This window comes from Acromyrmex echinatior, chromosome 17 (assembly GCF_024713525.1).
Source record: "Acromyrmex echinatior isolate Ae372 chromosome 17, ASM2471352v2, whole genome shotgun sequence".
NCBI classification, from domain to species: Eukaryota; Metazoa; Arthropoda; class Insecta; order Hymenoptera; family Formicidae; genus Acromyrmex; species Acromyrmex echinatior.
In genome coordinates this window covers 4,965,758-4,979,429 of record NC_141868.1, presented here as the reverse complement: position 1 = coordinate 4,979,429, position 13,672 = coordinate 4,965,758, and the positions used below count along the sequence as shown (strand labels likewise).

General features: G+C 31.7%; 1 protein-coding gene and 1 pseudogene across 2 annotated transcripts in view; one reads left to right on the top strand and one right to left on the bottom strand.

The window, feature by feature from the left end:
- LOC147906885 (uncharacterized) overlaps positions 1–13,672 on the bottom strand; it is a 365,738-nt gene that overhangs the window by 335,391 nt on the left and 16,675 nt on the right. The gene's annotated exons all lie outside the window — the stretch shown is intronic.
- Positions 437–4,639, top strand: LOC147906886 (uncharacterized; annotated as a pseudogene). Its single transcript, XR_015548015.1, has 2 exons — positions 437–1,163; positions 1,510–4,639. The product of XR_015548015.1 is annotated as an uncharacterized LOC147906886 (transcript).

Genomic DNA, 13,672 nt, shown 5'->3' with positions numbered 1-13,672 from the left:
TCGAGTCATCAATTATAATATTTACGTGTACAACTTCTTTTTAATACATAATGGTATAAATATTTTTTAAATATGTTAAATTATACGTAAGAAATTATTAATAATATAATTTTTGTAAAAGTGATGAGTATTCCAGGACACGAATAGCGACTCATCATGTATACTGAGGATTAAGGGGGGAAACCACAATAAAAGTTTGAAAAAAATCGAAAAAATGTTTTTTCGCTTATAAGGTGCTTTAGGGTCTTAAGAATAACATACCAAAAGATGGAGTGCCGCAAAAATTTCGGAATACCCAAATTTTCCATTCTGCGGCAACGCCTCTCAGGTATGCTCCGAGCGCCTTTTGTGATTCCGACGCGCGCTGTAATTTATGAGTACGGGAGCAGGTATAATGGCAGTCGATGGAGAAGGAACTTCCCTCCGAAAAGTCTATAGTACTTTAGAATGCCTATAGGTATCACCATATGTAATATACATTCAAAGAACATGTGTGTAACGTTAGTAAACCGAATGTCAATTGTTGAAACGGACGCTTTTTCGCTTCGCTTCGCCTCGTGTATACGTTCCATAATATTCGAATAATAGTGATAATAAGCAGTAATTATTGAAAACTATGAGTAACCATCCCCAACACGACGATTGCCCGACTGGAGAAAATTCATGGTGCTCGTGGCAAAGGGCGAAATCTTCTAACACTTTGGCTACCTATACGCACAAATCACCAATGTCTGATATAGTTTATGAAGCAATTAAGCCAGTTTACGAACAACTCACTACGGATGATCTTCTCACTCGCTGCATCGGGGGTTTCACTCAAAACAGCAATGAGAGCTTCACTCGACAGTGTGGGCGATGGCTCCGAAAACTATGAATTCCGGCAAAATAATCATCGACATTGCTACGAACATCGCTTCGTGTGTTTTTAATGACGGATTAATATCAATTTTACATATAATCCAGGTCATGGGCATGAAAATTGGCCCAAAAAGTCACGAACTATACTTGGACTTGGACTAGAAACGCATACAGAAAGCGGAACGATCTTTGAGTGAGGGCGCAAAACAGGCCCGCATCGATCTGAAAACAATTCGAAAGACCAAACAAGAGCAGGAGATAGATGAAGAAGGCCAATTGTATGGCGCAGGCATCGCAGATTAGAGGTATATAAAAATATTATATGATTTTACTTAAAACTTTAAACGCGTTTTTCTCGAAACCACTTTTTTTAAACTGAGCGAACACATAACTCGAATAAATCTTTACCGATTGGTTTCAAATTTTGATAGTATATTCAGAATACCTTTCTCTATGGAAGTGCGTAGAGTTTTTTTTATATTACATAGTTTTTTTTTATCAACAATTTTATGGCGTTTTTTTTTTGTTAAATTTGCAAGTTTTCCCTAAAACGTACACCATTTTGCGAAAAATTAATATATCGAAAAAATCCTACGTACTTTCATAGCTATTGATATATAGAACCTAAAAAACTGTCATTTTTTGTTCCAGGTCAAAAATTAAGGACTCTAGATGTCCCTCCTTCAAAAATAGGCGCCATCGGACAAGTGCGGCACAGCCGCCATTTTGTACCAAAAATATATGAAAAAATTCTTATTTGTACTTCATTTATAATATTATAATGCTTATTTTACAAATTTTTGATTGATCATTTCATTGAGCAAAAAAAATTCCCGAAAATATACTTACTTTTTCGTGCTCTACTGTGGTTTCCTCCCTTAAACAAACATTATTTTAAATTAAACAATAGCACTAATTGGAAAAGAACTTTACTTAAACATACTGTTAGATACTGACGCGATCTACGCAAGTATGATCAGAAATAAACGTGTAGTCGGTCATTACGTACATCAAACGCAAAGAGCAACGTTTCTCTTTATTTCTGAGAGCTACGAGAAGGATACTCGTTGAGGAGCGAGTAATGATAATTATAAAGAGACAATTTTAATGAGTCCACTCGTTGCTTAACTATATCTCGCATGATGAAAGCGAAGCAGATATGATAGATAGATAATGAGATCGCTGTGTTTGATACTTCCGGTGATTCCGAGTCGTGTAGTTGTCGCAGGATCAAAGCCGATATCCTTTGCTTTAAAAAACGATTCATGCGTTGTCATGGAGCCACGCAACTTGAGACAATTACAGCATATCTGGTTGCTGTGTCAAAATATACGTGCACTTTTCGAGATCCGGTGCCAACTGCGTCGGTCATATTTGTCATGACAGTGACCACGTTTACACGGCTTAAATCCTTTAATAACATCTATAATTATAAAACTGACCAATCATGGCTACTCCTCTGAAGAATGAAATGGCTGTGATTGATTAGTTTCTAACTATGGATGTTATTAAATCCGATTAAAGGTGACCATGTAAACGTAGTCAGTGGCTGTTGTGAGCATGGCCTGATTACAAGCGACTTAATTAAGACTAGCGGAGCGTGTTTCAATTTGCACGTATGACGCTCGTTTCGCCACCACCGCGACGACGACAAACGCAGTTGTGCGAAAGGAGTTTTGTGGCGATGACGAGTGCAGTCGCTTCACGGCTGTTGCCTGAATGCGAAAAATATTAAATTTCTGCGAGTATCTCATTTTGATCTCCGCATTCTTCCTAGCTGGAGCTGAAGACAGATTGCAAACGAAATATATCTTTTTAGACACCGTGAATATGTGAAGAATGTCGCTACATCTTTAAAGTCTGTATCTATAATTATTAAGTAAATCTTACGAAAAGTGTAAAGGTGAGATAAATCAATAAAGATTCATAGACAGGAATTCATAGTCGATTCTTATATTTAAGATTAACTTAAGTATTTAAGATTTATAGTTTTATGATGGTATATATAAATTACAGAACTGTATTAGCATTTTAAGATATTGTTTAAAATGGTTTTAGAATAAGAACCAACAATGAATATTACATAGTCAGATAATTCAATAGTCACATTTTGATGATTAGAAATCAATCGAGTTATATGCAGTTAATTATAAAAAATAGCAACAATTATTTCTTCACGTAAAACTAAAATATTATGTAATTTTTGTAAAATGTTCCGTAATATTACATATGCAAAAAAGACTATTATTAGACTGTTATGCAAAAGTAAATTATTATTATTTCAATGGAAATAAAAAATAATAATTTACTTCCACACACCACACGGTTAGCTCTGCCACTATCTGATGCTTTTCAAACATTTCTGTCTCTCAAAAAGCTTCGTTACATTATACTCGTGTAATATAACACTCGCGAAAATACGATTAATTATAATCGCGTATTAATCACTAGAATAAGATAATTACAGGGCATTTTGCATGTCATTTATAACGTCACACGTAACGCGCATTTTATTATTATTGTACGTTGTGACGGAATCTGATTTAAATAATCCGACCGCAAAAATAACGCAAAGAAAAAATACGAAGCCCTATGATTTGCCAACGTCTGCGATTTTCACAAAATTGAACGAAATGTGGACCAGCCAGGAGGTTTTAATAACCGTGCTGAATCAATATTATGAGGTTGAAAAATATTAAAATAAAGATCTAATTACGATCGTATTTATTATAATAATTAAACACCATTTTCGATATCGTTAATACTGTGCGATATGGTATGATTATAAATAGTGTCAAAATATTTTCATCGTGCAACGAGATATACGTATTATTAATTAACAATTAATGTATCATTTTCTATTGTTTAAATCACTCGATCCGCAGCAAACTTCCTGCTTCAATCTAAAAATGATAAGTAACGATTATATCACAGAAAAATTTATAGAAATTTCATTGCAAGATAATCTAATTGTTATAGAAATTATTGTCTGTATAAATATCGCGATAAAATAATAACTTACGATTTCCATCCGTTCGATTCTGTAAAAGAAATTCAATTGATTCGATTCTGTAAAATAAATAAATTGTGCAAACTATTTATATCTTCAAATAATCAACGAATTTGTAATTATTAATCGTGGAAAGTAATTAATTGCGCATGCTAAAAGTAATTAATTGTTAATAAATAATCGCGTTTGATGTTTTCTAGTACTTGATAAGCATTTCGATGAGATAATGCGAAGAGATACGGAATAGTACGCATTAACTGTCAACTTGAAATTCGTTGCGTGAATGAGAACAGTACGCAGTGGTTTGGCATACCAAAACAAATACCACAGAGCTGTACAAGTCAATATCATCGACATGAAATATTTTACAAATTGTGAAACAAATTTGTTAAATGTTCTTTTCTTTGTATTTTAAACCAGTTATCAATATACGATGTAATATCGTTTTTTCTCTTTATTCGTATATTTCATTATCAATTGTAAATTATATTTAAATCAAAAATTTAAAGTTCAATGCAATGGATGTATTCAAATCAAAACGTTGTTAAAAAAATTATTTTTTGAAAAAAATTATTTTTGAAAAAAAATGATTATTAAATATTAGTAAAAACATATTGTTATTACCTATAAATAAAGTAAAAAAATAATTAACAATTCCTATTTTTTGTCTTTCTAATTTCTACTAAATAAAATATTTTTTTGCAAAAAGCAATCGTCATCTTAATTCGTTTATGGAACTTTAATTACGCTAGTCACTTACTGTAATAAGCGTGAAGTATTATTACGATGTATATCTTCTAGCACTTGTCGCGACCATGTTTCAAAAGATAATGCACGACGATACACAGAACAGTTTGCGATACGCCTGCCAATTCGAGTTTCATTGAACGAATGAAAGTAGTAGCAGCACGATCTTGCTTATGCACAGCGCTAAGTACAACGGAGACACCGTAATAATAAACACTAAAGCGTATATAAAATGTCGGTAAATTATCATCTCAAAATAAGTATTCAATATTTAATAAAAATTAAATTGTGCTAAATATACTCTTTAAATTTTTTGGAGTAAAATTTTACAAAAAGATTAAAAAGTAAGCCAGTCTTGAAAAAAAATGGGAACATTTTCACTCTTTGAGAGGAGTGAGATTTCATTCTTTTTAATCAAAATTTTATTCTTTTGGAATAAAATCTAAAGAACAAAGTCTCCAATTTCAAAAAAAGAAGTAAGATTTTGTTCCTTTGGAATAAATCTCACTCCAAAAGAAATCTTACTTCAAAAGAATGAAAATCTGCTTTTGTTTAATCAAGAATGAAAGGTTTTAATTCGTTTTTTTTTCAAGATTGAGTTTTCATCACAAAAGATTTGGAGAGTATATTATGCTTTTTGTGCTTCAATAAATGAATTGCTAAGTTATATTTTACGTTTTGTTGTGTTTTGTGGATTAATTAGCTTTGTCTAGAATAAGGAAACAAAAAAATTCGATTGACAGAGCATTTCAGAATGGAAATGTTGTTACTTAATATAATATTTAAAATGTAATATAAGAACTAGATATTGTAATAAATAGAGCTATATAAATAGATCTATTAAATCTCGTTATCAAACAGATTCAAAAATACAAACATCAATATTTATATGAGTTCCATCAAAGAATCATATCTCTATCTGTAAACAGTTTAGCAACAGTTTTTGCAAACGATTCTTTACATCGTTTCTGTACCTTTTGTGATTAGTTACCAATAATCCTTACAAAACATTATAATGGCAGATCAAGTAGACGATATTCTAATCCCAGTTCGTCGTGGCAATTATATAATACAAAATTAACACGTAGTAATGAGGCAAAATGTAATCATTGTGCAGAAATCATTATATATAAGAAGAGATCCCTAGCTATTTTACATGAACATTTGGTGAAGAGACATCCAGACATATTATCAGAAGAAGAGAAGAAAGAAGATAAATTCGATTGGTCTTGGGATTATTTTATCGCAAAAAGCGATACAGAGGCAACATGCAAAAAATGTGACTTAACAATTAAGTACCGTACAATAACTCAACTCCAGAGGCATTTAGCATATTATCACAAATAGGTATATTCCAAATGAATTAAAAATTAATTACCCTAATAAAGAATGTTAATTTAACTAGTAAAATGATCAATGTCAGCTGAAGAAAATGTAACGCAAACAAATATACTCAAATAAAGCTAGAAAAATTTATTAAACAGATTTCTGATACATTTCAAATATGATTTGCACTTTTAAGCATTATAAAGGTACAATAAAAAAAAATTCAAAATTTATTTAAGTAACATATACACAAATCAGAAATTTTAATCAAATATTCAATATATGTGTAGTGATACTGCGCGCAATCAAAAGAATATGGAATACAAAACAAGAATTTTGATCTATTAGGAACTGTGTATTTCACAACACATTATTTCCGAAGATTAGAATTTCTATTTTCTTAATTCCTATTTCTTTGATAGCGCAATTCCTTATAAAACTAATCGGTATTCATTTATGTTAAACAGCCTTATTAAATAACAAACTGAATTAAATGTTTCAATTACTGTGTCATCAATTAAATTTACTATTACTGTGTTTAGTATTAAAAATTAGTGAAAAATAATGTGAAAAATTCCAATTTTTACCGGATAATTGTCAGATTTCCAGAATATTTAAATCTGCTTGATCGATACCTTTTTGATCATTACTAAATTTTCGAAAAATAGATTTAAAAAAAATTATCATTTAGTCCGCATAACGGAGGATGAGCATAATTGAAAATAATAGCTTTAACGTACTTTTTATTGCTTTTTTAATAACTTCTTATGTAAATATAGGATATTCAATCCAAATTCAAATCGTGTAGAGGGCAATAACGAGAGCAATTCACACGATGACATTATTGCAAATGAGGATATAACTAAAAAAACAGATTTTATTCCAGTTCGTCTTTGCATACGTAAACATTATACAAAAATAGCAAAGAATAATGCTGCAAGATGCAACTATTGTAATGCAAGATTCACTGTACAAAATAGGTCTTTAGGTAATTTATATAAACACTTGGTGAATAGACATCCAGACATATTATCAGAAGAAGATAAGAAAGAAAATAAATTCGATTGGTGTTGGGATTATTTTATCGCAAAAAGCGATAGAGAGGCAACATGCAAAAAATGTGATTCAACAATTAAGTACCGTTCAGTATCTTGTCTCAAGAGTCATTTAAAACATATTCGCAAGTAGGTGTACTCCAAGTAAATTAAAAATTTATTTACGTACTGAAGAATGTAAAATTAATAATAGTAAAATGATCAATGTCAGCTAAAAAAAATATAACGCAAACAAGTATACTCAAATAAAGCTAGAAAAATTTATTAAACAGATTTCTGATACATGTCAAATATGATTTGCACTTTTAAGCATTATAAAGGTACAATAAAAAAAAATTCAAAATTTATTGAAGTATTAGGAGTTTGCATTAAAAGCCACTGTTGACGTTTAGATGGCAGTAACTGCGTATGTTATGGTCAGAGACATCTGCTACTTATATCATTTTTAAATGTGAACATTTCCTACTAAAATTCAGTCAACAGACGTCATCCTTGTTTACATATGTGCTTTTCTATAACTGAATTAAAATGGAACGTGATAAGTTGTTTTTCCGATATGTACTTTTACACTATTTTGATTTGAAAAAAAGTGCAGCTGAAACTCATCGATTGCTTGCGGAAATTTATGGTGAATCTGCTCCATTGGAAACAGTATGTAGAGACTGGTTTTGACGATTCAAAAGTGGTGATTGTGACGTTCACGACAAACAACGAAAAAATTCGAAGATGAACAACTGCAAGCTCTATTGGAAGAAAATTCAGCTCAAACACTCGAAGAATTGTCTCAACAACTGAAAGTCGATAAATCAACTATTTTTCGACGTTTACAAGCTATGGGAAAGATTCAGAAAGAAGGAAAATGGCAGCCACATGAATTGACCGAAAATGCCATTGCCAACCGTTTAAACATCTCAATTTCTTTGCTTGCAAAGCATAACAAGAAGAGTTTCTTGTGGCGTATCGTGACCGGCGATGAAAAATGGATCTTTTTCAACAACCCAAAACGCAAAGAATCATGGGTTGATCCTGGCCAACCATCAATATCGACTCAAATGCGAAATATCCACGGTCACAAAGTAATGCTCTGTATTTGGTGGGATATGGAAGGTGTCGTGTATTATGAGCTGCTTAAAAGGAACGAAACAATCACCACCGAGCGTTATCAACAACAATTGGAATGTTTGAATGATAATTTGATGCAAAAACGATCATCAATTGCATCAAATCGTCGAAAGATGAAAGATTTTACTCCATGATAACGCTCGGCCACATGTTGCTATAGCCGTGAAACAAACACTGATAGATCTCGAATGGGAGGTTCTCCCGCACCCAGCATATTCTCCGGACTTAGCACCAAGCGATTATCATCTGTTCCGATCGATGCAACATGCTCTAGAAGATACACACTTCCATAATTATAGCGAAGTCGAAAATTGGGTTGCTGAATGGATTGACTCAAAAGACAGACTATTCTTTCGTCGTGGAATTCAACTTCTGCCTGAAAAGTGACAAAAAGTCATAGCTTCCGAGGGAAAATACTTTGATTGAGGTATTCATATATTTTGTTATTGAAATAAGTGCTCAAATATAAAGAAAAAACAGCGGCTTTTAATGCAAACCCCTAATAACATATACACAAATTAGAAATTTTAATCAAATATTCAATATATGTGTGGTGATACTGCGCGCAATCTAAGGAATAAGGAATGGGTAATAAGAATTTTAATCTATCAGGCACTATGTAATCCAACAAGACATTATTTCCGAAAAATTTAAAATTTCTATTTTCTCTTTCTTAGTTCCCATTTCTTTGATTGCGCAATTCCTTATAAAACCTTAATATGACTCTATAATTCCTAATCGGTATTCATTTATGTTACACGACTTGATTGAATGCAAACTGAATTCCATGTTTGAAATTTATGCATATATATATTATCTCTGTTTAGTATAAAAAAAAAGTAATATTATATAAAATATTCTTATTTTTATCAGACAATTATCAAATTTACAAAATATTTGAATCTGTTTCATTGCAAAATTTTTGATCCCTCCTAAATGTTCAAATAATATGTTCTAAAAAATTTATAATTCATTCCGTACAGCGAAAAATGTACGTAATTGAATATAACATATCTACTGTACTTTTAATTGCTTTTTTAATAACTTGTTATGCAAATGTAGGATATTAGGTCCAAATTCAAATCGTGTAGATAACAAGAGCAATCCAGATAATGATATGAGTACAAATGAGGATATATAACTCCAAAGACAGACAATTTTATCCCAGATCTCGTCTTTGAATACTAGATGGGGTGAAAAGTAACCTCCTTGACCGCCAGAATGCGCCACTACTGCAAAAAAGTTTATGGTGCCTTGTAGTCCGTTCATATTTAGGCAGACATGCCAAGTGGCAGTGCGATACTGCCCTTAGTTTTGTTTTGAGAGCTGATTGTTGTTGACGTGTTTGCGAAAACGATTTTCGTTCTCTCATAAAACATTATTTTTTGAGAGGCAAAACGGCGAAGGAAACAAAAGAAAAGTTGGATAAATATTATGTGGCTAATACTCCGTCAGATTACACCGTCAAATATTGGTTTCGAGAGTTTCGTGGTGGCCGCAACTCCACTACCGATGAAGTCCGCAGCGGCAGGCCCTCCGATGCGGTTACCGAGGAAAATGTCAAAAAAATACATGAAATGGTGTTGGCTGACCGGAAAGTGAAGGTGCGCGAGCTAGCAGATGCTACAAAGATTAGTACTGAGCGAACACGCCATATTTTGGGCGAGATTCTGCATAAAAAAAAAATTTTTTTCATTCCCAAGGAGGTTACTTTTCACCTCACCTAGTACGTAGACGTTACACAAAATTGACAAGTAGAAATGAGGCAAGATGCATGATTATTGTAATGCAAAATTTAATATACATAATAGATCCTTAGCTATTTTATATAAACACGTCGTGAAGGCACATCCAGACATATTATCAGAAGAAGAGAAAAAAGAAGATAAATTTTATTGGACTTGGGATTATTTTATCGCAAAAAGCGATACAGAGACAATGTATACTACGTAATGCAACAATTGGGTCTAAACTTACAAATCGTTTAATACACTTAAAACAATGTCTTATGTAAGTATATTCCAAGTAAATTAAAGATATTAATTAACGTTCTGCAAGAATGATAATAATTAAATAATCAGTATCAGATAAAAAATGTGTTACGCAAATACCCCTTGATATTTACTCAACAAAAAAATTGTTAAATAAATATCTAATGTCTATAATAAGTATGATTTATAAATGCATCTATTCATATACATATGTATATGCATATATTTATATTATATACAAGGTTTAACTGAAATAACGCTCACTAAGCGTACAGTATTACAGGGTGCGGCAGAAAAACTTACTTTTTTTAAAGGTTAATAAAAACGAAACTATTGCAGATATCAGTATAATTCTTTTTTCCCCTTACAGAACACATCAAATTTTTTTTCATGCACTTTTGAAAATTACATCTATCAAATGACAGCCGCCGTTGTCTATGCAATGATTGAGTCGATTTCTGAAGTTTCGCGTCACTCTCTGAAGCATGTCCACCGGTATTTCGGCGATGGCGTTCCGAATGTTTATCTTCAGGTGAGCTAGGGTCTGTGGTCGATCGCTGTAAACGATAGACTTCAAATAACCCCATAGGAAGAAGTCGCATGGAGCCAAATCTGGAGACTGCGCCGGCCAAGGGAGATCGCCTCTGAGAGAGATGAGGCGGTCAGGGAAGTGTTCCCTCAACAATTCCATCGAGGCACGTGCTGTGTGGGCCGTGGCTCCGTCTTGTTGAAACCACACATCCCCGACGTCCATTTCTTCCAGATGTGGAAGGAAAATCATCTCCCTATATCGACTTGCATTCACCGTGATAGCGCGCTCGTTTTCCTCAAAAAAATGAGGACCAATGATCCCGACCGACGAAATTGCGCACCAAACGGTAACACGTTCACAATGGAGAGGGGTTGGTGAAGTTCATGTGGATTTTCAGCACTCCAGTAGCGCGTTCTGTTTGTTGACACAGCCGGAAAGGTGAAAGCGGCCATTATCAAAGTATGCCTCGACGGCGAACGCGCGATGCTCTCTCGTCCAAAGCATGATCGAGATTGGCTGTGGGGGGAACAAAAATTGAGGACCTATCCTCTCGGACCCCCTTCCAGCTCCCTACCTTCACCCCTTGCCGTTTGGCGCGCTTTTTAAAAAAGTAAGTAGTTCTCTGCCGCACCCTGTATTCCTTTTATATATATAAAAAGCTGAATCAATGTGTCCTCTAATATTTTGCAATTTTCGCAATAGTTGACGAGATATTAACTTCTAAAGATTACTAAAACGAATAAAATCGACCAATAAAACAATTTTAAGATACCTTTTAGTATTCTTTGTGAAATATTATGGAGATGTTTCTTGAAGAACTCTTCAAAAATATTTTAAAGTTGTCTTATACGTTGATTTTAAACATTTTGCTCATTAGGTAACTAAAAAAAGTATTACAAAAATTGTAAAATGTAGAATTGTAAAATGTGGTAGAAGACTTTTCCATTCAGTTTTGTATTAGTAATAATATTATATGATTAATGGGCGTTGTTTTTTTCAAAAACACTCTATATGTATATCTTTATTAAAATTTTAGTTTTATTATATTATGCACATATTTGTGTATTCTTGAATGTGTGCGTACGGGCGTTCGTTCGTACGTGCATACGTGCATGCGTGAATGCGCATGTACACATGTAGGCATAAATTATACAATTACATACATAATTTATATAACTTCCTCTATAAACATCATTTTCCTTTCAACGTTACAATGTTTTTAACATCAATATTTTTCTATAGACAATTACTAAAAGAAATATAATTGAATAGCATATAAATAGATGGGTTTAAATTTGTTTTCTTATTTAAAAGTCGTAAATAATATTTTCATGTGCCGTCGTATAATATTGTCGAGTATTTAATATATAATTATAATAATAAATGCCAAATATTTTATCACTTTATCAAATTTTTGTCACATTTTATCTCAACACAGATTCGCACAGAGCTTCAAATTCTATGGATTACGAAGAGTTTCCGATGCTGACTTGGTAGAATGTGTAAAATTATCTAATTTGGATGACGATTTATTATTTGATGAAATCTTCGATCTCCTGGAATAAGAATAATTTATTATTATGTATAAAATAATTAACGATTATATATAAAACATATACATTTATTGACAACTGAATTGACGGTTTCGAAACTAAATTAACCTTACGCAAATGTAAACTTTCAGGTAACGGTAGGTTAGTAGTTTTGCAAATCTCAAATTTTGTATGACGCATATAACATAATATAAGGTATAATTTTAAGCGTTTTCCTAATATTGTAACGGTTAATATTCAGCGATTTTTTAATCAAAATTTTGTTAACGTCACACTAGTGCATCAACTGTAATTTTTTAAATTTGTCTTTTGTTTTAGTATGATTTTGTATTTCTGAGATATAATATTTTAAATATAGATCTTTTCCCATGTAATACATGAAGAAGGTATTTTATTTCATCTTCATTCTGTATTATATGGAAGTTAATTCATTTGTACTTGCATTCACTGATTTATTGTACTGTATCGATTATATACATATACATATAATCGGATCACAATAAATCTAAATGAAATATGAAATAGACAAAATATAATATAGCTATTTTTAAATTAAACGCATTTCGAAAAAGCAAAATTTTACTGAATAAAAACAAAATGCAATTTAAAGCTAAAAATAGCCGTTTGATTCTTTAACATAAATGTAAGTATACTGTAAAAAAAGATGGAAATTACAAAAAGAAATAAATACATTAAATAATTACATTTATATTGATTAGTATAAAACACTATATGAAGTACTTATTAACTTAGTTATTACAAATAAATGTAACTTAAGAAAGTTACAGAGATATAAGTGGAAAAAAAGAAGTTAGATACGCTTACTGAAAAATGACTCTAACTGTATTTCATTACAGATAATGAATTACCTCTCAACCTTGATAGAAATATAATTTGTGTTTCTTAGGCCCAGTTGCATTAATGTTACTTTAACTTTAAACAAGGCTTAAAATTCTCTGTGTCTCTGTCTCTCTTTTGCTTTAAAGCGAGACAGGAAGCGTTTTAAGCCACGCTTAAAGTTAAAGGAAAATTAGTGCAATCGGGCCTTATTCAAACTTCTATAAATAAACTGTTGACTCAGTGTAATAGAGAGAAATGAACCTGATTCTGAGTTGTCCTTATTATACGTTCACATATGCGTATGTATGCGACCTGTCTGTGAGTATCGTATAAATTTATATGTGAAAACACTATGTTAATCATAACAGAAATTATCACAAATGCGAAATTTCATTGCAAACTTTTCATTCATCAGCTTTTTAATTTTAATATATTCTAGAAAATAATATAAATAACACTAATTTGCAGTGTAATAAATATCTTTTTAAAAAAAAGATTTAAAAAAAGGCGCCAAATTTACGTGTATCTCCCAATAAACCAATAAAAAAGTGTTATATAAACAAAAAAAAACCAAAAAAAAACAATCGTTACATAAATCATATAATTTAAGTGATAATATTGTTAATATTTTATAAATT